Genomic DNA, 23,979 nt, shown 5'->3' on the forward strand with positions numbered 1-23,979 from the left:
GAATGTCGAACGTGCTGATTGATGTTCGTTCTTGCAGTTCACTGACGTCCTGTTTGATCGTCGCGCACAACACACACGAGTGCATCCAGCTCTCTTAGAACATCTGACAGTCTGAGCTGTGGTCCTTCAGTTGCTCGGCGACAGACGACCGCGCGTGACAATGCTGCCGTATTTGCTAGCACTAAGGGCCCTCCTGGAAGGATCGAAAGTAAAGTGTGGCTTGCATTGCGGCTGCAAAAAGCACTCATTCCGCAGATCTCATTCGCGGTTTCAACAGCCGAGAAAGAGGGCTCGTTGGAGACGGAGAGGAGGGCCCGGAGGCGGCAACCCGGACTTGGCCCGCCATCTTCCGGAGGGAACGGTAAATTAACTCCAGCAGCGGCCGGCGCCGCGAGCCGTATGGTGGTGCTCGCACAAAATGCATCGCTTTTCTCGGCAGAGGAGCGTTGTTGCGACTATCTGCCATCTAACTCGACAGCCAATAGCTCTCTTGTAAGGAGACAGGTACATGGACGGCCACCATTCTGTTCGCCGATTGCGAAAACGTCAGGAGCTCTCGTTACATCTCGATAGCGCGAGGCACTACAAATTCTCGCCTGTGGCGCGACGAAAGCATACTTACCTGGCGTAAGGGTTACCGTGATCATGAAGGCGGTTCCTCCGGGGTGAGGCTCTTCCATTGCACTTCGGTCGAGCTGACCCCCGCGATTACTCCAAATGTGAGTAACTCGGGCGCATAATTTTTGGTAGTCGGGACTTGCGTTCGCGCTGTCCCGGTGTTCATTTCAATTACAAACGCAGTATTGTGTGATAGCAGTCGGTAACTTGTGCGTCTGAGCGCTCGGCCAGCAACGTGTTTGGCAAGGGACTGCCAAACGCAGCAGCACTCGCGCTAGGCGCGTACCACGCGTCTGCGTCGACCTGGCGTCAAACCCAGAGCCAGAGCACACTGTCTGTTCGATAAGCGCGGGGGACGCGCACCAGTAGTAGCAGTAGCAGCGGCAGCCGCGAGATGGCACAAGCGGTCTAACTCTGGTACGACACCCCCATTAATGGTCGAACGGCGACTTTTGGCTTTCTCTGTGCATCGGGGGAATGCGCGCCAAACGCAATTGGACGGCGCGGCATTCCCTGCACGCACGGCGACCGCGGTGGCGCGAGCCGGCGTACACGAGGCGTCGCCCAGCCGAACGCTGTGTCGCCTGTGGCCAGGTACATGAGGGGCCGGAAGCAAGCGTCTGCTGCACTTGAGGAGCTTGCGGGGATGTGAAATGACGTGGCCAACTGTACCGAAAACGGGGAGGAGAAATTCTGGGCAACAGCCACTTGTGCTCCCAGGCGGCCACACTGACAAGGGCCAGCGTCGCTTAAATTCGGTGATGGGACGAGAACCGCGGTAGGCTGTTTATTAGGCCACGACAGTGAGCGTTTACTTTCTGTAAGGAATGTCTTGTTGTGTTTCATGTGACAACTTTGCAGGCGACCGGGGGGAAAAAAAAAAGGATTGGAAATGAGCAGTTACAACACGGGGAGGACGGAAACCGGCCAAGGGCAATTCCAAACTTCGGCTTGGTGAGCGCAGAAAATTTCTTTCTTTCGTGGTAGCTGAGTGAGACAAGGGCGCCTGTACTCGGGGCTCTCAGGGAAAGTAGAAAACGCAATGTTATCAGGTGTTTTTCTTGCAAGAAATCGAGTCAAAAAGTCTGTGTTACGCACGTCTTTAACAGGTTGGGAACTTCAAATCTGTTTATGGCTACTTTACAAGCTCGCTATTCGTCTTCCAAAGTATTAAAAGTACACCATACCTCCTTGGAGTGAGAACAGATAGGTTTCGAATGGAGTGGAAATAACATAAAACTCTTCTTTCTCTCTCTCTCTCTCTCTCTATAACAAGTGTAATTAAAAACACAATTTCTCCCTACTCACTGACAAAATATCCGAACACTGCCTACTGTAACACACATGGTTCTACATTGACAGACGCGTAATAGCGGCAGTTTCAGTAAATTACTCACGCCTACTAATTGCAGAAACGGATAGCCCTCAATGAATTCGTTGTTGCATCACTACATTCACGGAAAAGCCACTTCCTTGTTTCCCATCGCTTCATTACACGCCAGAAGTGTTGTGTTTAAAAAACAAAAAGCAATTTAGTTTTATCCTTAGCTAATCCACGTCTAAGCAAAGATTGCTACAAGGTATCAATCGCTTACCAAATACCGCAAAATTAATCTGCACCTTCGAAATCAACCCGCTTTCCGGACACAGCTGAAATGTTGTCATGAACGAAACTTTATTTTTGTCTCTTTTGCGTGAAGAATGTATCTGCATATTCTGGATGAAAATTTGCACAGATATTCGATCGAGCTTTCCACGTCCTACGCGGAAGGAAAAGAAAAAGGAAGTGTTACCTTTTAAGTGTCTTCTGTTACTCGGCGTCGAATGTCGAACGTGCTGATTGATGTTCGTTCTTGCAGTTCACTGACGTCCTGTTTGATCGTCGCGCACAACACACACGAGTGCATCCAGCTCTCTTAGAACATCTGACAGTCTGAGCTGTGGTCCTTCAGTTGCTCGGCGACAGACGACCGCGCGTGACAATGCTGCCGTATTTGCTAGCACTAAGGGCCCTCCTGGAAGGATCGAAAGTAAAGTGTGGCTTGCATTGCGGCTGCAAAAAGCACTCATTCCGCAGATCTCATTCGCGGTTTCAACAGCCGAGAAAGAGGGCTCGTTGGAGACGGAGAGGAGGGCCCGGAGGCGGCAACCCGGACTTGGCCCGCCATCTTCCGGAGGGAACGGTAAATTAACTCCAGCAGCGGCCGGCGCCGCGAGCCGTATGGTGGTGCTCGCACAAAATGCATCGCTTTTCTCGGCAGAGGAGCGTTGTTGCGACTATCTGCCATCTAACTCGACAGCCAATAGCTCTCTTGTAAGGAGACAGGTACATGGACGGCCACCATTCTGTTCGCCGATTGCGAAAACGTCAGGAGCTCTCGTTACATCTCGATAGCGCGAGGCACTACAAATTCTCGCCTGTGGCGCGACGAAAGCATACTTACCTGGCGTAAGGGTTACCGTGATCATGAAGGCGGTTCCTCCGGGGTGAGGCTCTTCCATTGCACTTCGGTCGAGCTGACCCCCGCGATTACTCCAAATGTGAGTAACTCGGGCGCATAATTTTTGGTAGTCGGGACTTGCGTTCGCGCTGTCCCGGTGTTCATTTCAATTACAAACGCAGTATTGTGTGATAGCAGTCGGTAACTTGTGCGTCTGAGCGCTCGGCCAGCAACGTGTTTGGCAAGGGACTGCCAAACGCAGCAGCACTCGCGCTAGGCGCGTACCACGCGTCTGCGTCGACCTGGCGTCAAACCCAGAGCCAGAGCACACTGTCTGTTCGATAAGCGCGGGGGACGCGCACCAGTAGTAGCAGTAGCAGCGGCAGCCGCGAGATGGCACAAGCGGTCTAACTCTGGTACGACACCCCCATTAATGGTCGAACGGCGACTTTTGGCTTTCTCTGTGCATCGGGGGAATGCGCGCCAAACGCAATTGGACGGCGCGGCATTCCCTGCACGCACGGCGACCGCGGTGGCGCGAGCCGGCGTACACGAGGCGTCGCCCAGCCGAACGCTGTGTCGCCTGTGGCCAGGTACATGAGGGGCCGGAAGCAAGCGTCTGCTGCACTTGAGGAGCTTGCGGGGATGTGAAATGACGTGGCCAACTGTACCGAAAACGGGGAGGAGAAATTCTGGGCAACAGCCACTTGTGCTCCCAGGCGGCCACACTGACAAGGGCCAGCGTCGCTTAAATTCGGTGATGGGACGAGAACCGCGGTAGGCTGTTTATTAGGCCACGACAGTGAGCGTTTACTTTCTGTAAGGAATGTCTTGTTGTGTTTCATGTGACAACTTTGCAGGCGACCGGGGGGAAAAAAAAAAGAAGGATTGGAAATGAGCAGTTACAACACGGGGAGGACGGAAACCGGCCAAGGGCAATTCCAAACTTCGGCTTGGTGAGCGCAGAAAATTTCTTTCTTTCGTGGTAGCTGAGTGAGACAAGGGCGCCTGTACTCGGGGCTCTCAGGGAAAGTAGAAAACGCAATGTTATCAGGTGTTTTTCTTGCAAGAAATCGAGTCAAAAAGTCTGTGTTACGCACGTCTTTAACAGGTTGGGAACTTCAAATCTGTTTATGGCTACTTTACAAGCTCGCTATTCGTCTTCCAAAGTATTAAAAGTACACCATACCTCCTTGGAGTGAGAACAGATAGGTTTCGAATGGAGTGGAAATAACATAAAACTCTTCTTTCTCTCTCTCTCTCTCTCTATAACAAGTGTAATTAAAAACACAATTTCTCCCTACTCACTGACAAAATATCCGAACACTGCCTACTGTAACACACATGGTTCTACATTGACAGACGCGTAATAGCGGCAGTTTCAGTAAATTACTCACGCCTACTAATTGCAGAAACGGATAGCCCTCAATGAATTCGTTGTTGCATCACTACATTCACGGAAAAGCCACTTCCTTGTTTCCCATCGCTTCATTACACGCCAGAAGTGTTGTGTTTAAAAAACAAAAAGCAATTTAGTTTTATCCTTAGCTAATCCACGTCTAAGCAAAGATTGCTACAAGGTATCAATCGCTTACCAAATACCGCAAAATTAATCTGCACCTTCGAAATCAACCCGCTTTCCGGACACAGCTGAAATGTTGTCATGAACGAAACTTTATTTTTGTCTCTTTTGCGTGAAGAATGTATCTGCATATTCTGGATGAAAATTTGCACAGATATTCGATCGAGCTTTCCACGTCCTACGCGGAAGGAAAAGAAAAAGGAAGTGTTACCTTTTAAGTGTCTTCTGTTACTCGGCGTCGAATGTCGAACGTGCTGATTGATGTTCGTTCTTGCAGTTCACTGACGTCCTGTTTGATCGTCGCGCACAACACACACGAGTGCATCCAGCTCTCTTAGAACATCTGACAGTCTGAGCTGTGGTCCTTCAGTTGCTCGGCGACAGACGACCGCGCGTGACAATGCTGCCGTATTTGCTAGCACTAAGGGCCCTCCTGGAAGGATCGAAAGTAAAGTGTGGCTTGCATTGCGGCTGCAAAAAGCACTCATTCCGCAGATCTCATTCGCGGTTTCAACAGCCGAGAAAGAGGGCTCGTTGGAGACGGAGAGGAGGGCCCGGAGGCGGCAACCCGGACTTGGCCCGCCATCTTCCGGAGGGAACGGTAAATTAACTCCAGCAGCGGCCGGCGCCGCGAGCCGTATGGTGGTGCTCGCACAAAATGCATCGCTTTTCTCGGCAGAGGAGCGTTGTTGCGACTATCTGCCATCTAACTCGACAGCCAATAGCTCTCTTGTAAGGAGACAGGTACATGGACGGCCACCATTCTGTTCGCCGATTGCGAAAACGTCAGGAGCTCTCGTTACATCTCGATAGCGCGAGGCACTACAAATTCTCGCCTGTGGCGCGACGAAAGCATACTTACCTGGCGTAAGGGTTACCGTGATCATGAAGGCGGTTCCTCCGGGGTGAGGCTCTTCCATTGCACTTCGGTCGAGCTGACCCCCGCGATTACTCCAAATGTGAGTAACTCGGGCGCATAATTTTTGGTAGTCGGGACTTGCGTTCGCGCTGTCCCGGTGTTCATTTCAATTACAAACGCAGTATTGTGTGATAGCAGTCGGTAACTTGTGCGTCTGAGCGCTCGGCCAGCAACGTGTTTGGCAAGGGACTGCCAAACGCAGCAGCACTCGCGCTAGGCGCGTACCACGCGTCTGCGTCGACCTGGCGTCAAACCCAGAGCCAGAGCACACTGTCTGTTCGATAAGCGCGGGGGACGCGCACCAGTAGTAGCAGTAGCAGCGGCAGCCGCGAGATGGCACAAGCGGTCTAACTCTGGTACGACACCCCCATTAATGGTCGAACGGCGACTTTTGGCTTTCTCTGTGCATCGGGGGAATGCGCGCCAAACGCAATTGGACGGCGCGGCATTCCCTGCACGCACGGCGACCGCGGTGGCGCGAGCCGGCGTACACGAGGCGTCGCCCAGCCGAACGCTGTGTCGCCTGTGGCCAGGTACATGAGGGGCCGGAAGCAAGCGTCTGCTGCACTTGAGGAGCTTGCGGGGATGTGAAATGACGTGGCCAACTGTACCGAAAACGGGGAGGAGAAATTCTGGGCAACAGCCACTTGTGCTCCCAGGCGGCCACACTGACAAGGGCCAGCGTCGCTTAAATTCGGTGATGGGACGAGAACCGCGGTAGGCTGTTTATTAGGCCACGACAGTGAGCGTTTACTTTCTGTAAGGAATGTCTTGTTGTGTTTCATGTGACAACTTTGCAGGCGACCGGGGGAAAAAAAAAAAAAGGATTGGAAATGAGCAGTTACAACACGGGGAGGACGGAAACCGGCCAAGGGCAATTCCAAACTTCGGCTTGGTGAGCGCAGAAAATTTCTTTCTTTCGTGGTAGCTGAGTGAGACAAGGGCGCCTGTACTCGGGGCTCTCAGGGAAAGTAGAAAACGCAATGTTATCAGGTGTTTTTCTTGCAAGAAATCGAGTCAAAAAGTCTGTGTTACGCACGTCTTTAACAGGTTGGGAACTTCAAATCTGTTTATGGCTACTTTACAAGCTCGCTATTCGTCTTCCAAAGTATTAAAAGTACACCATACCTCCTTGGAGTGAGAACAGATAGGTTTCGAATGGAGTGGAAATAACATAAAACTCTTCTTTCTCTCTCTCTCTCTCTCTATAACAAGTGTAATTAAAAACACAATTTCTCCCTACTCACTGACAAAATATCCGAACACTGCCTACTGTAACACACATGGTTCTACATTGACAGACGCGTAATAGCGGCAGTTTCAGTAAATTACTCACGCCTACTAATTGCAGAAACGGATAGCCCTCAATGAATTCGTTGTTGCATCACTACATTCACGGAAAAGCCACTTCCTTGTTTCCCATCGCTTCATTACACGCCAGAAGTGTTGTGTTTAAAAAACAAAAAGCAATTTAGTTTTATCCTTAGCTAATCCACGTCTAAGCAAAGATTGCTACAAGGTATCAATCGCTTACCAAATACCGCAAAATTAATCTGCACCTTCGAAATCAACCCGCTTTCCGGACACAGCTGAAATGTTGTCATGAACGAAACTTTATTTTTGTCTCTTTTGCGTGAAGAATGTATCTGCATATTCTGGATGAAAATTTGCACAGATATTCGATCGAGCTTTCCACGTCCTACGCGGAAGGAAAAGAAAAAGGAAGTGTTACCTTTTAAGTGTCTTCTGTTACTCGGCGTCGAATGTCGAACGTGCTGATTGATGTTCGTTCTTGCAGTTCACTGACGTCCTGTTTGATCGTCGCGCACAACACACACGAGTGCATCCAGCTCTCTTAGAACATCTGACAGTCTGAGCTGTGGTCCTTCAGTTGCTCGGCGACAGACGACCGCGCGTGACAATGCTGCCGTATTTGCTAGCACAAAGGGCCCTCCTGGAAGGATGGAAAGTAAAGTGTGGCTTGCATTGCGGCTGCAAAAAGCACTCATTCCGCAGATCTCATTCGCGGTTTCAACAGCCGAGAAAGAGGGCTCGTTGGAGACGGAGAGGAGGGCCCGGAGGCGGCAACCCGGACTTGGCCCGCCATCTTCCGGAGGGAACGGTAAATTAACTCCAGCAGCGGCCGGCGCCGCGAGCCGTATGGTGGTGCTCGCACAAAATGCATCGCTTTTCTCGGCAGAGGAGCGTTGTTGCGACTATCTGCCATCTAACTCGACAGCCAATAGCTCTCTTGTAAGGAGACAGGTACATGGACGGCCACCATTCTGTTCGCCGATTGCGAAAACGTCAGGAGCTCTCGTTACATCTCGATAGCGCGAGGCACTACAAATTCTCGCCTGTGGCGCGACGAAAGCATACTTACCTGGCGTAAGGGTTACCGTGATCATGAAGGCGGTTCCTCCGGGGTGAGGCTCTTCCATTGCACTTCGGTCGAGCTGACCCCCGCGATTACTCCAAATGTGAGTAACTCGGGCGCATAATTTTTGGTAGTCGGGACTTGCGTTCGCGCTGTCCCGGTGTTCATTTCAATTACAAACGCAGTATTGTGTGATAGCAGTCGGTAACTTGTGCGTCTGAGCGCTCGGCCAGCAACGTGTTTGGCAAGGGACTGCCAAACGCAGCAGCACTCGCGCTAGGCGCGTACCACGCGTCTGCGTCGACCTGGCGTCAAACCCAGAGCCAGAGCACACTGTCTGTTCGATAAGCGCGGGGGACGCGCACCAGTAGTAGCAGTAGCAGCGGCAGCCGCGAGATGGCACAAGCGGTCTAACTCTGGTACGACACCCCCATTAATGGTCGAACGGCGACTTTTGGCTTTCTCTGTGCATCGGGGGAATGCGCGCCAAACGCAATTGGACGGCGCGGCATTCCCTGCACGCACGGCGACCGCGGTGGCGCGAGCCGGCGTACACGAGGCGTCGCCCAGCCGAACGCTGTGTCGCCTGTGGCCAGGTACATGAGGGGCCGGAAGCAAGCGTCTGCTGCACTTGAGGAGCTTGCGGGGATGTGAAATGACGTGGCCAACTGTACCGAAAACGGGGAGGAGAAATTCTGGGCAACAGCCACTTGTGCTCCCAGGCGGCCACACTGACAAGGGCCAGCGTCGCTTAAATTCGGTGATGGGACGAGAACCGCGGTAGGCTGTTTATTAGGCCACGACAGTGAGCGTTTACTTTCTGTAAGGAATGTCTTGTTGTGTTTCATGTGACAACTTTGCAGGCGACCGGGGAAAAAAAAAAAAGGATTGGAAATGAGCAGCTACAACACGGGGAGGACGGAAACCGGCCAAGGGCAATTCCAAACTTCGGCTTGGTGAGCGCAGAAAATTTCTTTCTTTCGTGGTAGCTGAGTGAGACAAGGGCGCCTGTACTCGGGGCTCTCAGGGAAAGTAGAAAACGCAATGTTATCAGGTGTTTTTCTTGCAAGAAATCGAGTCAAAAAGTCTGTGTTACGCACGTCTTTAACAGGTTGGGAACTTCAAATCTGTTTATGGCTACTTTACAAGCTCGCTATTCGTCTTCCAAAGTATTAAAAGTACACCATACCTCCTTGGAGTGAGAACAGATAGGTTTCGAATGGAGTGGAAATAACATAAAACTCTTCTTTCTCTCTCTCTCTCTCTCTCTATAACAAGTGTAATTAAAAACACAATTTCTCCCTACTCACTGACAAAATATCCGAACACTGCCTACTGTAACACACATGGTTCTACATTGACAGACGCGTAATAGCGGCAGTTTCAGTAAATTACTCACGCCTACTAATTGCAGAAACGGATAGCCCTCAATGAATTCGTTGTTGCATCACTACATTCACGGAAAAGCCACTTCCTTTGTTTCCCATCGCTTCATTACACGCCAGAAGTGTTGTGTTTAAAAAACAAAAAGCAATTTAGTTTCATCCTTAGCTAATCCACGTCTAAGCAAAGATTGCTACAAGGTATCAATCGTTTACCAAATACCGCAAAATTAATCTGCATCTTCGAAATCAACCCGCTTTCCGGACACAGCTGAAATGTTGTCATGAACGAAACTTTATTTTTGTCTCTTTTGCGTGAAGAATGTATCTGCATATTCTGGATGAAAATTTGCACAGATATTCGATCGAGCTTTCCACGTCCTACGCGGAAGGAAAAGAAAAAGGAAGTGTTACCTTTTAAGTGTCTTCTGTTACTCGGCGTCGAATGTCGAACGTGCTGATTGATGTTCGTTCTTGCAGTTCACTGACGTCCTGTTTGATCGTCGCGCACAACACACACGAGTGCATCCAGCTCTCTTAGAACATCTGACAGTCTGAGCTGTGGTCCTTCAGTTGCTCGGCGACAGACGACCGCGCGTGACAATGCTGCCGTATTTGCTAGCACTAAGGGCCCTCCTGGAAGGATCGAAAGTAAAGTGTGGCTTGCATTGCGGCTGCAAAAAGCACTCATTCCGCAGATCTCATTCGCGGTTTCAACAGCCGAGAAAGAGGGCTCGTTGGAGACGGAGAGGAGGGCCCGGAGGCGGCAACCCGGACTTGGCCCGCCATCTTCCGGAGGGAACGGTAAATTAACTCCAGCAGCGGCCGGCGCCGCGAGCCGTATGGTGGTGCTCGCACAAAATGCATCGCTTTTCTCGGCAGAGGAGCGTTGTTGCGACTATCTGCCATCTAACTCGACAGCCAATAGCTCTCTTGTAAGGAGACAGGTACATGGACGGCCACCATTCTGTTCGCCGATTGCGAAAACGTCAGGAGCTCTCGTTACATCTCGATAGCGCGAGGCACTACAAATTCTCGCCTGTGGCGCGACGAAAGCATACTTACCTGGCGTAAGGGTTACCGTGATCATGAAGGCGGTTCCTCCGGGGTGAGGCTCTTCCATTGCACTTCGGTCGAGCTGACCCCCGCGATTACTCCAAATGTGAGTAACTCGGGCGCATAATTTTTGGTAGTCGGGACTTGCGTTCGCGCTGTCCCGGTGTTCATTTCAATTACAAACGCAGTATTGTGTGATAGCAGTCGGTAACTTGTGCGTCTGAGCGCTCGGCCAGCAACGTGTTTGGCAAGGGACTGCCAAACGCAGCAGCACTCGCGCTAGGCGCGTACCACGCGTCTGCGTCGACCTGGCGTCAAACCCAGAGCCAGAGCACACTGTCTGTTCGATAAGCGCGGGGGACGCGCACCAGTAGTAGCAGTAGCAGCGGCAGCCGCGAGATGGCACAAGCGGTCTAACTCTGGTACGACACCCCCATTAATGGTCGAACGGCGACTTTTGGCTTTCTCTGTGCATCGGGGGAATGCGCGCCAAACGCAATTGGACGGCGCGGCATTCCCTGCACGCACGGCGACCGCGGTGGCGCGAGCCGGCGTACACGAGGCGTCGCCCAGCCGAACGCTGTGTCGCCTGTGGCCAGGTACATGAGGGGCCGGAAGCAAGCGTCTGCTGCACTTGAGGAGCTTGCGGGGATGTGAAATGACGTGGCCAACTGTACCGAAAACGGGGAGGAGAAATTCTGGGCAACAGCCACTTGTGCTCCCAGGCGGCCACACTGACAAGGGCCAGCGTCGCTTAAATTCGGTGATGGGACGAGAACCGCGGTAGGCTGTTTATTAGGCCACGACAGTGAGCGTTTACTTTCTGTAAGGAATGTCTTGTTGTGTTTCATGTGACAACTTTGCAGGCGACCGGGGAAAAAAAAAAAAGGATTGGAAATGAGCAGCTACAACACGGGGAGGACGGAAACCGGCCAAGGGCAATTCCAAACTTCGGCTTGGTGAGCGCAGAAAATTTCTTTCTTTCGTGGTAGCTGAGTGAGACAAGGGCGCCTGTACTCGGGGCTCTCAGGGAAAGTAGAAAACGCAATGTTATCAGGTGTTTTTCTTGCAAGAAATCGAGTCAAAAAGTCTGTGTTACGCACGTCTTTAACAGGTTGGGAACTTCAAATCTGTTTATGGCTACTTTACAAGCTCGCTATTCGTCTTCCAAAGTATTAAAAGTACACCATACCTCCTTGGAGTGAGAACAGATAGGTTTCGAATGGAGTGGAAATAACATAAAACTCTTCTTTCTCTCTCTCTCTCTCTCTCTATAACAAGTGTAATTAAAAACACAATTTCTCCCTACTCACTGACAAAATATCCGAACACTGCCTACTGTAACACACATGGTTCTACATTGACAGACGCGTAATAGCGGCAGTTTCAGTAAATTACTCACGCCTACTAATTGCAGAAACGGATAGCCCTCAATGAATTCGTTGTTGCATCACTACATTCACGGAAAAGCCACTTCCTTTGTTTCCCATCGCTTCATTACACGCCAGAAGTGTTGTGTTTAAAAAACAAAAAGCAATTTAGTTTCATCCTTAGCTAATCCACGTCTAAGCAAAGATTGCTACAAGGTATCAATCGTTTACCAAATACCGCAAAATTAATCTGCATCTTCGAAATCAACCCGCTTTCCGGACACAGCTGAAATGTTGTCATGAACGAAACTTTATTTTTCTCTCTTTTGCGTGAAGAATGTATCTGCATACTCTGGATGAAAATTTGCACAGATATTCGATCGAGCTTTCCACGTCCTACGCGGAAGGAAAAGAAAAAGGAAGTATTACCTTTTAAGTGTCTTCTGTTACTCGGCGTCGAATGTCGAACGTGCTGATTGATGTTCGTTCTTGCAGTTCACTGACGTCCTGTTTGATCGTCGCGCACAACACACACGAGTGCATCCAGCTCTCTTAGAACATCTGACAGTCTGAGCTGTGGTCCTTCAGTTGCTCGGCGACAGACGACCGCGCGTGACAATGCTGCCGTATTTGCTAGCACAAAGGGCCCTCCTGGAAGGATGGAAAGTAAAGTGTGGCTTGCATTGCGGCTGCAAAAAGCACTCATTCCGCAGATCTCATTCGCGGTTTCAACAGCCGAGAAAGAGGGCTCGTTGGAGACGGAGAGGAGGGCCCGGAGGCGGCAACCCGGACTTGGCCCGCCATCTTCCGGAGGGAACGGTAAATTAACTCCAGCAGCGGCCGGCGCCGCGAGCCGTATGGTGGTGCTCGCACAAAATGCATCGCTTTTCTCGGCAGAGGAGCGTTGTTGCGACTATCTGCCATCTAACTCGACAGCCAATAGCTCTCTTGTAAGGAGACAGGTACATGGACGGCCACCATTCTGTTCGCCGATTGCGAAAACGTCAGGAGCTCTCGTTACATCTCGATAGCGCGAGGCACTACAAATTCTCGCCTGTGGCGCGACGAAAGCATACTTACCTGGCGTAGGGGATACCGTGATCATGAAGGCGGTTCCTCCGGGGTGAGGCTCTTCCATTGCACTTCGGTCGAGCTGACCCCCGCGATTACTCCAAATGTGAGTAACTCGGGCGCATAATTTTTGGTAGTCGGGACTTGCGTTCGCGCTGTCCCGGTGTTCATTTCAATTACAAACGCAGTATTGTGTGATAGCAGTCGGTAACTTGTGCGTCTGAGCGCTCGGCCAGCAACGTGTTTGGCAAGGGACTGCCAAACGCAGCAGCACTCGCGCTAGGCGCGTACCACGCGTCTGCGTCGACCTGGCGTCAAACCCAGAGCCAGAGCACACTGTCTGTTCGATAAGCGCGGGGGACGCGCACCAGTAGTAGCAGTAGCAGCGGCAGCCGCGAGATGGCACAAGCGGTCTAACTCTGGTACGACACCCCCATTAATGGTCGAACGGCGACTTTTGGCTTTCTCTGTGCATCGGGGGAATGCGCGCCAAACGCAATTGGACGGCGCGGCATTCCCTGCACGCACGGCGACCGCGGTGGCGCGAGCCGGCGTACACGAGGCGTCGCCCAGCCGAACGCTGTGTCGCCTGTGGCCAGGTACATGAGGGGCCGGAAGCAAGCGTCTGCTGCACTTGAGGAGCTTGCGGGGATGTGAAATGACGTGGCCAACTGTACCGAAAACGGGGAGGAGAAATTCTGGGCAACAGCCACTTGTGCTCCCAGGCGGCCACACTGACAAGGGCCAGCGTCGCTTAAATTCGGTGATGGGACGAGAACCGCGGTAGGCTGTTTATTAGGCCACGACAGTGAGCGTTTACTTTCTGTAAGGAATGTCTTGTTGTGTTTCATGTGACAACTTTGCAGGCGACCGGGAAAAAAAAAAAGAGGGATTGGAAATGAGCAGTTACAACACGGGGAGGACGGAAACCGGCCAAGGGCAATTCCAAACTTCGGCTTGGTGAGCGCAGAAAATTTCTTTCTTTCGTGGTAGCTGAGTGAGACAAGGGCGCCTGTACTCGGGGCTCTCAGGGAAAGTAGAAAACGCAATGTTATCAGGTGTTTTTCTTGCAAGAAATCGAGTCAAAAAGTCTGTGTTACGCACGTCTTCTGTAACAGGTTGGGAACTTCAAATCTGTTTATGGCTACTTTACAAGCTCGCTATTCGTCTTCCAAAGTATTAAAAGTACACCATACCTCCTTGGAGTGAGAACAGATAGGTTTCGAATGGAGTGGAAATAACATAAAACTCTTCTCTCTCTCTCTCTCTCTCTCTCTATAACAAGTGTAAGTAAAAACACAATTTCTCCCTACTCACTGACAAAATATCCGAACACTGCCTACTGTAACACACATGGTTCTACATTGACAGACGCGTAATAGCGGCAGTTTCAGTAAATTACTCACGCCTACTAATTGCAGAAACGGATAGCCCTCAATGAATTCGTTGTTGCATCACTACATTCACGGAAAAGCCACTTCCTTTGTTTCCCATCGCTTCATTACACGCCAGAAGTGTTGTGTTTAAAAAACAAAAAGCAATTTAGTTTCATCCTTAGCTAATCCACGTCTAAGCAAAGATTGCTACAAGGTATCAATCGTTTACCAAATACCGCAAAATTAATCTGCATCTTCGAAATCAACCCGCTTTCCGGACACAGCTGAAATGTTGTCATGAACGAAACTTTATTTTTCTCTCTTTTGCGTGAAGAATGTATCTGCATACTCTGGATGAAAATTTGCACAGATATTCGATCGAGCTTTCCACGTCCTACGCGGAAGGAAAAGAAAAAGGAAGTATTACCTTTTAAGTGTCTTCTGTTACTCGGCGTCGAATGTCGAACGTGCTGATTGATGTTCGTTCTTGCAGTTCACTGACGTCCTGTTTGATCGTCGCGCACAACACACACGAGTGCATCCAGCTCTCTTAGAACATCTGACAGTCTGAGCTGTGGTCCTTCAGTTGCTCGGCGACAGACGACCGCGCGTGACAATGCTGCCGTATTTGCTAGCACAAAGGGCCCTCCTGGAAGGATGGAAAGTAAAGTGTGGCTTGCATTGCGGCTGCAAAAAGCACTCATTCCGCAGATCTCATTCGCGGTTTCAACAGCCGAGAAAGAGGGCTCGTTGGAGACGGAGAGGAGGGCCCGGAGGCGGCAACCCGGACTTGGCCCGCCATCTTCCGGAGGGAACGGTAAATTAACTCCAGCAGCGGCCGGCGCCGCGAGCCGTATGGTGGTGCTCGCACAAAATGCATCGCTTTTCTCGGCAGAGGAGCGTTGTTGCGACTATCTGCCATCTAACTCGACAGCCAATAGCTCTCTTGTAAGGAGACAGGTACATGGACGGCCACCATTCTGTTCGCCGATTGCGAAAACGTCAGGAGCTCTCGTTACATCTCGATAGCGCGAGGCACTACAAATTCTCGCCTGTGGCGCGACGAAAGCATACTTACCTGGCGTAGGGGATACCGTGATCATGAAGGCGGTTCCTCCGGGGTGAGGCTCTTCCATTGCACTTCGGTCGAGCTGACCCCCGCGATTACTCCAAATGTGAGTAACTCGGGCGCATAATTTTTGGTAGTCGGGACTTGCGTTCGCGCTGTCCCGGTGTTCATTTCAATTACAAACGCAGTATTGTGTGATAGCAGTCGGTAACTTGTGCGTCTGAGCGCTCGGCCAGCAACGTGTTTGGCAAGGGACTGCCAAACGCAGCAGCACTCGCGCTAGGCGCGTACCACGCGTCTGCGTCGACCTGGCGTCAAACCCAGAGCCAGAGCACACTGTCTGTTCGATAAGCGCGGGGGACGCGCACCAGTAGTAGCAGTAGCAGCGGCAGCCGCGAGATGGCACAAGCGGTCTAACTCTGGTACGACACCCCCATTAATGGTCGAACGGCGACTTTGGCTTTCTCTGTGCATCGGGGGAATGCGCGCCAAACGCAATTGGACGGCGCGGCATTCCCTGCACGCACGGCGACCGCGGTGGCGCGAGCCGGCGTACACGAGGCGTCGCCCAGCCGAACGCTGTGTCGCCTGTGGCCAGGTACATGAGGGGCCGGAAGCAAGCGTCTGCTGCACTTGAGGAGCTTGCGGGGATGTGAAATGACGTGGCCAACTGTACCGAAAACGGGGAGGAGAAATTCTGGGCAACAGCCACTTGTGCTCCCAGGCGGCCACACTGACAAGGGCCAGCGTCGCTTAAATTCGGTGATGGGACGAGAACCGCGGTAGGCTGTTTATTAGGCCACGACAGTGAGCGTTTACTTTCTGTAAGGAATGTCTTGTTGTGTTTCATGTGACAACTTTGCAGGCGACCGGGGGGAAAAAAAAAGAAGGATTGGAAATGAGCAGTTACAACACGGGGAGGACGGAAACCGGCCAAGGGCAATTCCAAACTTCGGCTTGGTGAGCGCAGAAAATTTCTTTCTTTCGTGGTAGCTGAGTGAGACAAGGGCGCCTGTACTCGGGGCTCTCAGGGAAAGTAGAAAACGCAATGTTATCAGGTGTTTTTCTTGCAAGAAATCGAGTCAAAAAGTCTGTGTTACGCACGTCTTTAACAGGTTGGGAACTTCAAATCTGTTTATGGCTACTTTACAAGCTCGCTATTCGTCTTCCAAAGTATTAAAAGTACACCATACCTCCTTGGAGTGAGAACAGATAGGTTTCGAATGGAGTGGAAATAACATAAAACTCTTCTTTCTCTCTCTCTCTCTCTATAACAAGTGTAATTAAAAACACAATTTCTCCCTACTCACTGACAAAATATCCGAACACTGCCTACTGTAACACACATGGTTCTACATTGACAGACGCGTAATAGCGGCAGTTTCAGTAAATTACTCACGCCTACTAATTGCAGAAACGGATAGCCCTCAATGAATTCGTTGTTGCATCACTACATTCACGGAAAAGCCACTTCCTTGTTTCCCATCGCTTCATTACACGCCAGAAGTGTTGTGTTTAAAAAACAAAAAGCAATTTAGTTTTATCCTTAGCTAATCCACGTCTAAGCAAAGATTGCTACAAGGTATCAATCGCTTACCAAATACCGCAAAATTAATCTGCACCTTCGAAATCAACCCGCTTTCCGGACACAGCTGAAATGTTGTCATGAACGAAACTTTATTTTTGTCTCTTTTGCGTGAAGAATGTATCTGCATATTCTGGATGAAAATTTGCACAGATATTCGATCGAGCTTTCCACGTCCTACGCGGAAGGAAAAGAAAAAGGAAGTGTTACCTTTTAAGTGTCTTCTGTTACTCGGCGTCGAATGTCGAACGTGCTGATTGATGTTCGTTCTTGCAGTTCACTGACGTCCTGTTTGATCGTCGCGCACAACACACACGAGTGCATCCAGCTCTCTTAGAACATCTGACAGTCTGAGCTGTGGTCCTTCAGTTGCTCGGCGACAGACGACCGCGCGTGACAATGCTGCCGTATTTGCTAGCACTAAGGGCCCTCCTGGAAGGATGGAAAGTAAAGTGTGGCTTGCATTGCGGCTGCAAAAAGCACTCATTCCGCAGATCTCATTCGCGGTTTCAACAGCCGAGAAAGAGGGCTCGTTGGAGACGGAGAGGAGGGCCCGGAGGCGGCAACCCGGACTTGGCCCGCCATCTTCCGGAGGGAACGGTAAATTAACTCCAGCAGCGGCCGGCGCCGCGAGCCGTATGGTGGTGCTCGCACAAAATGCATCGCTTTTCTCGGCAGAGGAGCGTTGTTGCGACTATCTGCCATCTAACTCGACAGCCAATAGCTCTCTTGTAAGGAGACAGGTACATGGACGGCCACCATTCTGTTCGCCGATTGCGAAAACGTCAGGAGCTCTCGTTACATCTCGATAGCGCGAGGCACTACAAATTCTCGCCTGTGGCGCGACGAAAGCATACTTACCTGGCGTAGGGGATACCGTGATCATGAAGGCGGTTCCTCCGGGTTGAGGCTCTTCCATTGCACTTCGGTCGAGCTGACCCCCGCGATTACTCCAAATGTGAGTAACTCGGGCGCATAATTTTTGGTAGTCGGGACTTGCGTTCGCGCTGTCCCGGTGTTCATTTCAATTACAAACGCAGTATTGTGTGATAGCAGTCGGTAACTTGTGCGTCTGAGCGCTCGGCCAGCAACGTGTTTGGCAAGGGACTGCCAAACGCAGCAGCACTCGCGCTAGGCGCGTACCACGCGTCTGCGTCGACCTGGCGTCAAACCCAGAGCCAGAGCACACTGTCTGTTCGATAAGCGCGGGGGACGCGCACCAGTAGTAGCAGTAGCAGCGGCAGCCGCGAGATGGCACAAGCGGTCTAACTCTGGTACGACACCCCCATTAATGGTCGAACGGCGACTTTGGCTTTCTCTGTGCATCGGGGGAATGCGCGCCAAACGCAATTGGACGGCGCGGCATTCCCTGCACGCACGGCGACCGCGGTGGCGCGAGCCGGCGTACACGAGGCGTCGCCCAGCCGAACGCTGTGTCGCCTGTGGCCAGGTACATGAGGGGCCGGAAGCAAGCGTCTGCTGCACTTGAGGAGCTTGCGGGGATGTGAAATGACGTGGCCAACTGTACCGAAAACGGGGAGGAGAAATTCTGGGCAACAGCCACTTGTGCTCCCAGGCGGCCACACTGACAAGGGCCAGCGTCGCTTAAATTCGGTGATGGGACGAGAACCGCGGTAGGCTATTTATTAGGCCACGACAGTGAGCGTTTACTTTCTGTAAGGAATGTCTTGTTGTGTTTCATGTGACAACTTTGCAGGCGACCGGGAAAAAAAAAAAAGAGGGATTGGAAATGAGCAGTTACAACACGGGGAGGACGGAAACCGGCCAAGGGCAATTCCAAACTTCGGCTTGGTGAGCGCAGAAAATTTCTTTCTTTCGTGGTAGCTGAGTGAGACAAGGGCGCCTGTACTCGGGGCTCTCAGGGAAAGTAGAAAACGCAATGTTATCAGGTGTTTTTCTTGCAAGAAATCGAGTCAAAAAGTCTGTGTTACGCACGTCTTCTGTAACAGGTTGGGAACTTCAAATCTGTTTATGGCTACTTTACAAGCTCGCTATTCGTCTTCCAAAGTATTAAAAGTACACCATACCTCCTTGGAGTGAGAACAGATAGGTTTCGAATGGAGTGGAAATAACATAAAACTCTTCTCTCTCTCTCTCTCTCTATAACAAGTGTAAGTAAAAACACAATTTCTCCCTACTCACTGACAAAATATCCGAACACTGCCTACTGTAACACACATGGTTCTACATTGACAGACGCGTAATAGCGGCAGTTTCAGTAAATTACTCACGCCTACTAATTGCAGAAACGGATAGCCCTCAATGAATTCGTTGTTGCATCACTACATTCACGGAAAAGCCACTTCCTTTGTTTCCCATCGCTTCATTACACGCCAGAAGTGTTGTGTTTAAAAAACAAAAAGCAATTTAGTTTCATCCTTAGCTAATCCACGTCTAAGCAAAGATTGCTACAAGGTATCAATCGTTTACCAAATACCGCAAAATTAATCTGCATCTTCGAAATCAACCCGCTTTCCGGACACAGCTGAAATGTTGTCATGAACGAAACTTTATTTTTCTCTCTTTTGCGTGAAGAATGTATCTGCATACTCTGGATGAAAATTTGCACAGATATTCGATCGAGCTTTCCACGTCCTACGCGGAAGGAAAAGAAAAAGGAAGTATTACCTTTTAAGTGTCTTCTGTTACTCGGCGTCGAATGTCGAACGTGCTGATTGATGTTCGTTCTTGCAGTTCACTGACGTCCTGTTTGATCGTCGCGCACAACACACACGAGTGCATCCAGCTCTCTTAGAACATCTGACAGTCTGAGCTGTGGTCCTTCAGTTGCTCGGCGACAGACGACCGCGCGTGACAATGCTGCCGTATTTGCTAGCACAAAGGGCCCTCCTGGAAGGATGGAAAGTAAAGTGTGGCTTGCATTGCGGCTGCAAAAAGCACTCATTCCGCAGATCTCATTCGCGGTTTCAACAGCCGAGAAAGAGGGCTCGTTGGAGACGGAGAGGAGGGCCCGGAGGCGGCAACCCGGACTTGGCCCGCCATCTTCCGGAGGGAACGGTAAATTAACTCCAGCAGCGGCCGGCGCCGCGAGCCGTATGGTGGTGCTCGCACAAAATGCATCGCTTTTCTCGGCAGAGGAGCGTTGTTGCGACTATCTGCCATCTAACTCGACAGCCAATAGCTCTCTTGTAAGGAGACAGGTACATGGACGGCCACCATTCTGTTCGCCGATTGCGAAAACGTCAGGAGCTCTCGTTACATCTCGATAGCGCGAGGCACTACAAATTCTCGCCTGTGGCGCGACGAAAGCATACTTACCTGGCGTAGGGGATACCGTGATCATGAAGGCGGTTCCTCCGGGGTGAGGCTCTTCCATTGCACTTCGGTCGAGCTGACCCCCGCGATTACTCCAAATGTGAGTAACTCGGGCGCATAATTTTTGGTAGTCGGGACTTGCGTTCGCGCTGTCCCGGTGTTCATTTCAATTACAAACGCAGTATTGTGTGATAGCAGTCGGTAACTTGTGCGTCTGAGCGCTCGGCCAGCAACGTGTTTGGCAAGGGACTGCCAAACGCAGCAGCACTCGCGCTAGGCGCGTACCACGCGTCTGCGTCGACCTGGCGTCAAACCCAGAGCCAGAGCACACTGTCTGTTCGATAAGCGCGGGGGACGCGCACCAGTAGTAGCAGTAGCAGCGGCAGCCGCGAGATGGCACAAGCGGTCTAACTCTGGTACGACACCCCCATTAATGGTCGAACGGCGACTTTGGCTTTCTCTGTGCATCGGGGGAATGCGCGCCAAACGCAATTGGACGGCGCGGCATTCCCTGCACGCACGGCGACCGCGGTGGCGCGAGCCGGCGTACACGAGGCGTCGCCCAGCCGAACGCTGTGTCGCCTGTGGCCAGGTACATGAGGGGCCGGAAGCAAGCGTCTGCTGCACTTGAGGAGCTTGCGGGGATGTGAAATGACGTGGCCAACTGTACCGAAAACGGGGAGGAGAAATTCTGGGCAACAGCCACTTGTGCTCCCAGGCGGCCACACTGACAAGGGCCAGCGTCGCTTAAATTCGGTGATGGGACGAGAACCGCGGTAGGCTGTTTATTAGGCCACGACAGTGAGCGTTTACTTTCTGTAAGGAATGTCTTGTTGTGTTTCATGTGACAACTTTGCAGGCGACCGGGGGGAAAAAAAAAGAAGGATTGGAAATGAGCAGTTACAACACGGGGAGGACGGAAACCGGCCAAGGGCAATTCCAAACTTCGGCTTGGTGAGCGCAGAAAATTTCTTTCTTTCGTGGTAGCTGAGTGAGACAAGGGCGCCTGTACTCGGGGCTCTCAGGGAAAGTAGAAAACGCAATGTTATCAGGTGTTTTTCTTGCAAGAAATCGAGTCAAAAAGTCTGTGTTACGCACGTCTTTAACAGGTTGGGAACTTCAAATCTGTTTATGGCTACTTTACAAGCTCGCTATTCGTCTTCCAAAGTATTAAAAGTACACCATACCTCCTTGGAGTGAGAACAGATAGGTTTCGAATGGAGTGGAAATAACATAAAACTCTTCTTTCTCTCTCTCTCTCTCTCTCTATAACAAGTGTAATTAAAAACACAATTTCTCCCTACTCACTGACAAAATATCCGAACACTGCCTACTGTAACACACATGGTTCTACATTGACAGACGCGTAATAGCGGCAGTTTCAGTAAATTACTCACGCCTACTAATTGCAGAAACGGATAGCCCTCAATGAATTCGTTGTTGCATCACTACATTCACGGAAAAGCCACTTCCTTGTTTCCCATCGCTTCATTACACGCCAGAAGTGTTGTGTTTAAAAAACAAAAAGCAATTTAGTTTTATCCTTAGCTAATCCACGTCTAAGCAAAGATTGCTACAAGGTATCAATCGCTTACCAAATACCGCAAAATTAATCTGCACCTTCGAAATCAACCCGCTTTCCGGACACAGCTGAAATGTTGTCATGAACGAAACTTTATTTTTGTCTCTTTTGCGTGAAGAATGTATCTGCATATTCTGGATGAAAATTTGCACAGATATTCGATCGAGCTTTCCACGTCCTACGCGGAAGGAAAAGAAAAAGGAAGCGTTACCTTTTAAGTGTCTTCTGTTACTCGGCGTCGAATGTCGAACGTGCTGATTGATGTTCGTTCTTGCAGTTCACTGACGTCCTGTTTGATCGTCGCGCACAACACACACGAGTGCATCCAGCTCTCTTAGAACATCTGACAGTCTGAGCTGTGGTCCTTCAGTTGCTCGGCGACAGACGACCGCGCGTGACAATGCTGCCGTATTTGCTAGCACTAAGGGCCCTCCTGGAAGGATGGAAAGTAAAGTGTGGCTTGCATTGCGGCTGCAAAAAGCACTCATTCCGCAGATCTCATTCGCGGTTTCAACAGCCGAGAAAGAGGGCTCGTTGGAGACGGAGAGGAGGGCCCGGAGGCGGCAACCCGGACTTGGCCCGCCATCTTCCGGAGGGAACGGTAAATTAACTCCAGCAGCGGCCGGCGCCGCGAGCCGTATGGTGGTGCTCGCACAAAATGCATCGCTTTTCTCGGCAGAGGAGCGTTGTTGCGACTATCTGCCATCTAACTCGACAGCCAATAGCTCTCTTGTAAGGAGACAGGTACATGGACGGCCACCATTCTGTTCGCCGATTGCGAAAACGTCAGGAGCTCTCGTTACATCTCGATAGCGCGAGGCACTACAAATTCTCGCCTGTGGCGCGACGAAAGCATACTTACCTGGCGTAGGGGATACCGTGATCATGAAGGCGGTTCCTCCGGGGTGAGGCTCTTCCATTGCACTTCGGTCGAGCTGACCCCCGCGATTACTCCAAATGTGAGTAACTCGGGCGCATAATTTTTGGTAGTCGGGACTTGCGTTCGCGCTGTCCCGGTGTTCATTTCAATTACAAACGCAGTATTGTGTGATAGCAGTCGGTAACTTGTGCGTCTGAGCGCTCGGCCAGCAACGTGTTTGGCAAGGGACTGCCAAACGCAGCAGCACTCGCGCTAGGCGCGTACCACGCGTCTGCGTCGACCTGGCGTCAAACCCAGAGCCAGAGCACACTGTCTGTTCGATAAGCGCGGGGGACGCGCACCAGTAGTAGCAGTAGCAGCGGCAGCCGCGAGATGGCACAAGCGGTCTAACTCTGGTACGACACCCCCATTAATGGTCGAACGGCGACTTTTGGCTTTCTCTGTGCATCGGGGGAATGCGCGCCAAACGCAATTGGACGGCGCGGCATTCCCTGCACGCACGGCGACCGCGGTGGCGCGAGCCGGCGTACACGAGGCGTCGCCCAGCCGAACGCTGTGTCGCCTGTGGCCAGGTACATGAGGGGCCGGAAGCAAGCGTCTGCTGCACTTGAGGAGCTTGCGGGGATGTGAAATGACGTGGCCAACTGTACCGAAAACGGGGAGGAGAAATTCTGGGCAACAGCCACTTGTGCTCCCAGGCGGCCACACTGACAAGGGCCAGCGTCGCTTAAATTCGGTGATGGGACGAGAACCGCGGTAGGCTGTTTATTAGGCCACGACAGTGAGCGTTTACTTTCTGTAAGGAATGTCTTGTTGTGTTTCATGTGACAACTTTGCAGGCGACCGGGGGGAAAAAAAAAGAAGGATTGGAAATGAGCAGTTACAACACGGGGAGGACGGAAACCGGCCAAGGGCAATTCCAAACTTCGGCTTGGTGAGCGCAGAAAATTTCTTTCTTTCGTGGTAGCTGAGTGAGACAAGGGCGCCTGTACTCGGGGCTCTCAGGGAAAGTAGAAAACGCAATGTTATCAGGTGTTTTTCTTGCAAGAAATCGAGTCAAAAAGTCTGTGTTACGCACGTCTTCTGTAACAGGTTGGGAACTTCAAATCTGTTTATGGCTACTTTACAAGCTCGCTATTCGTCTTCCAAAGTATTAAAAGTACACCATACCTCCTTGGAGTGAGAACAGATAGGTTTCGAATGGAGTGGAAATAACATAAAACTCTTCTTTCTCTCTCTCTCTCTCTCTATAACAAGTGTAATTAAAAACACAATTTCTCCCTACTCACTGACAAAATATCCGAACACTGCCTACTGTAACACACATGGTTCTACATTGACAGACGCGTAATAGCGGCAGTTTCAGTAAATTAC

The 23,979-nt window shown here is 51.1% G+C and overlaps 10 non-coding genes across 10 annotated transcripts; all 10 read left to right on the forward strand.

Moving 5' to 3' along the window:
• Nucleotides 1-614: 614 nt before the first annotated feature.
• LOC126237683 (U1 spliceosomal RNA) lies at nt 615-777 on the forward strand. The gene has a single exon (XR_007545157.1). It is a non-coding gene; the product is annotated as a U1 spliceosomal RNA (small nuclear RNA).
• A 2,277-nt stretch (nt 778-3,054) lies between these two features.
• Nucleotides 3,055-3,217, forward strand: LOC126237684 (U1 spliceosomal RNA). The gene has a single exon (XR_007545158.1). It is a non-coding gene; the product is annotated as a U1 spliceosomal RNA (small nuclear RNA).
• A 2,278-nt stretch (nt 3,218-5,495) lies between these two features.
• LOC126237685 (U1 spliceosomal RNA) lies at nt 5,496-5,658 on the forward strand. The gene has a single exon (XR_007545159.1). It is a non-coding gene; the product is annotated as a U1 spliceosomal RNA (small nuclear RNA).
• A 2,277-nt stretch (nt 5,659-7,935) lies between these two features.
• LOC126237686 (U1 spliceosomal RNA) lies at nt 7,936-8,098 on the forward strand. The gene has a single exon (XR_007545160.1). It is a non-coding gene; the product is annotated as a U1 spliceosomal RNA (small nuclear RNA).
• A 2,278-nt stretch (nt 8,099-10,376) lies between these two features.
• On the forward strand, nt 10,377-10,539 carry LOC126237689 (U1 spliceosomal RNA). Its single transcript, XR_007545161.1, has one exon. It is a non-coding gene; the product is annotated as a U1 spliceosomal RNA (small nuclear RNA).
• A 2,278-nt stretch (nt 10,540-12,817) lies between these two features.
• Nucleotides 12,818-12,980, forward strand: LOC126237629 (U1 spliceosomal RNA). The gene has a single exon (XR_007545110.1). It is a non-coding gene; the product is annotated as a U1 spliceosomal RNA (small nuclear RNA).
• Nucleotides 12,981-15,262: 2,282 nt separating this feature from the next.
• Nucleotides 15,263-15,425, forward strand: LOC126237630 (U1 spliceosomal RNA). The gene has a single exon (XR_007545111.1). It is a non-coding gene; the product is annotated as a U1 spliceosomal RNA (small nuclear RNA).
• Nucleotides 15,426-17,699: 2,274 nt separating this feature from the next.
• Nucleotides 17,700-17,862, forward strand: LOC126237681 (U1 spliceosomal RNA). The gene has a single exon (XR_007545155.1). It is a non-coding gene; the product is annotated as a U1 spliceosomal RNA (small nuclear RNA).
• Nucleotides 17,863-20,138: 2,276 nt separating this feature from the next.
• Nucleotides 20,139-20,301, forward strand: LOC126237631 (U1 spliceosomal RNA). Its single transcript, XR_007545112.1, has one exon. It is a non-coding gene; the product is annotated as a U1 spliceosomal RNA (small nuclear RNA).
• A 2,278-nt stretch (nt 20,302-22,579) lies between these two features.
• On the forward strand, nt 22,580-22,742 carry LOC126237632 (U1 spliceosomal RNA). Its single transcript, XR_007545113.1, has one exon. It is a non-coding gene; the product is annotated as a U1 spliceosomal RNA (small nuclear RNA).
• Nucleotides 22,743-23,979: the final 1,237 nt, after the last annotated feature.

The sequence above is a fragment of the Schistocerca nitens genome, chromosome 2, assembly GCF_023898315.1.
Source record: "Schistocerca nitens isolate TAMUIC-IGC-003100 chromosome 2, iqSchNite1.1, whole genome shotgun sequence".
Taxonomy (NCBI): domain Eukaryota; kingdom Metazoa; phylum Arthropoda; class Insecta; order Orthoptera; family Acrididae; genus Schistocerca; species Schistocerca nitens.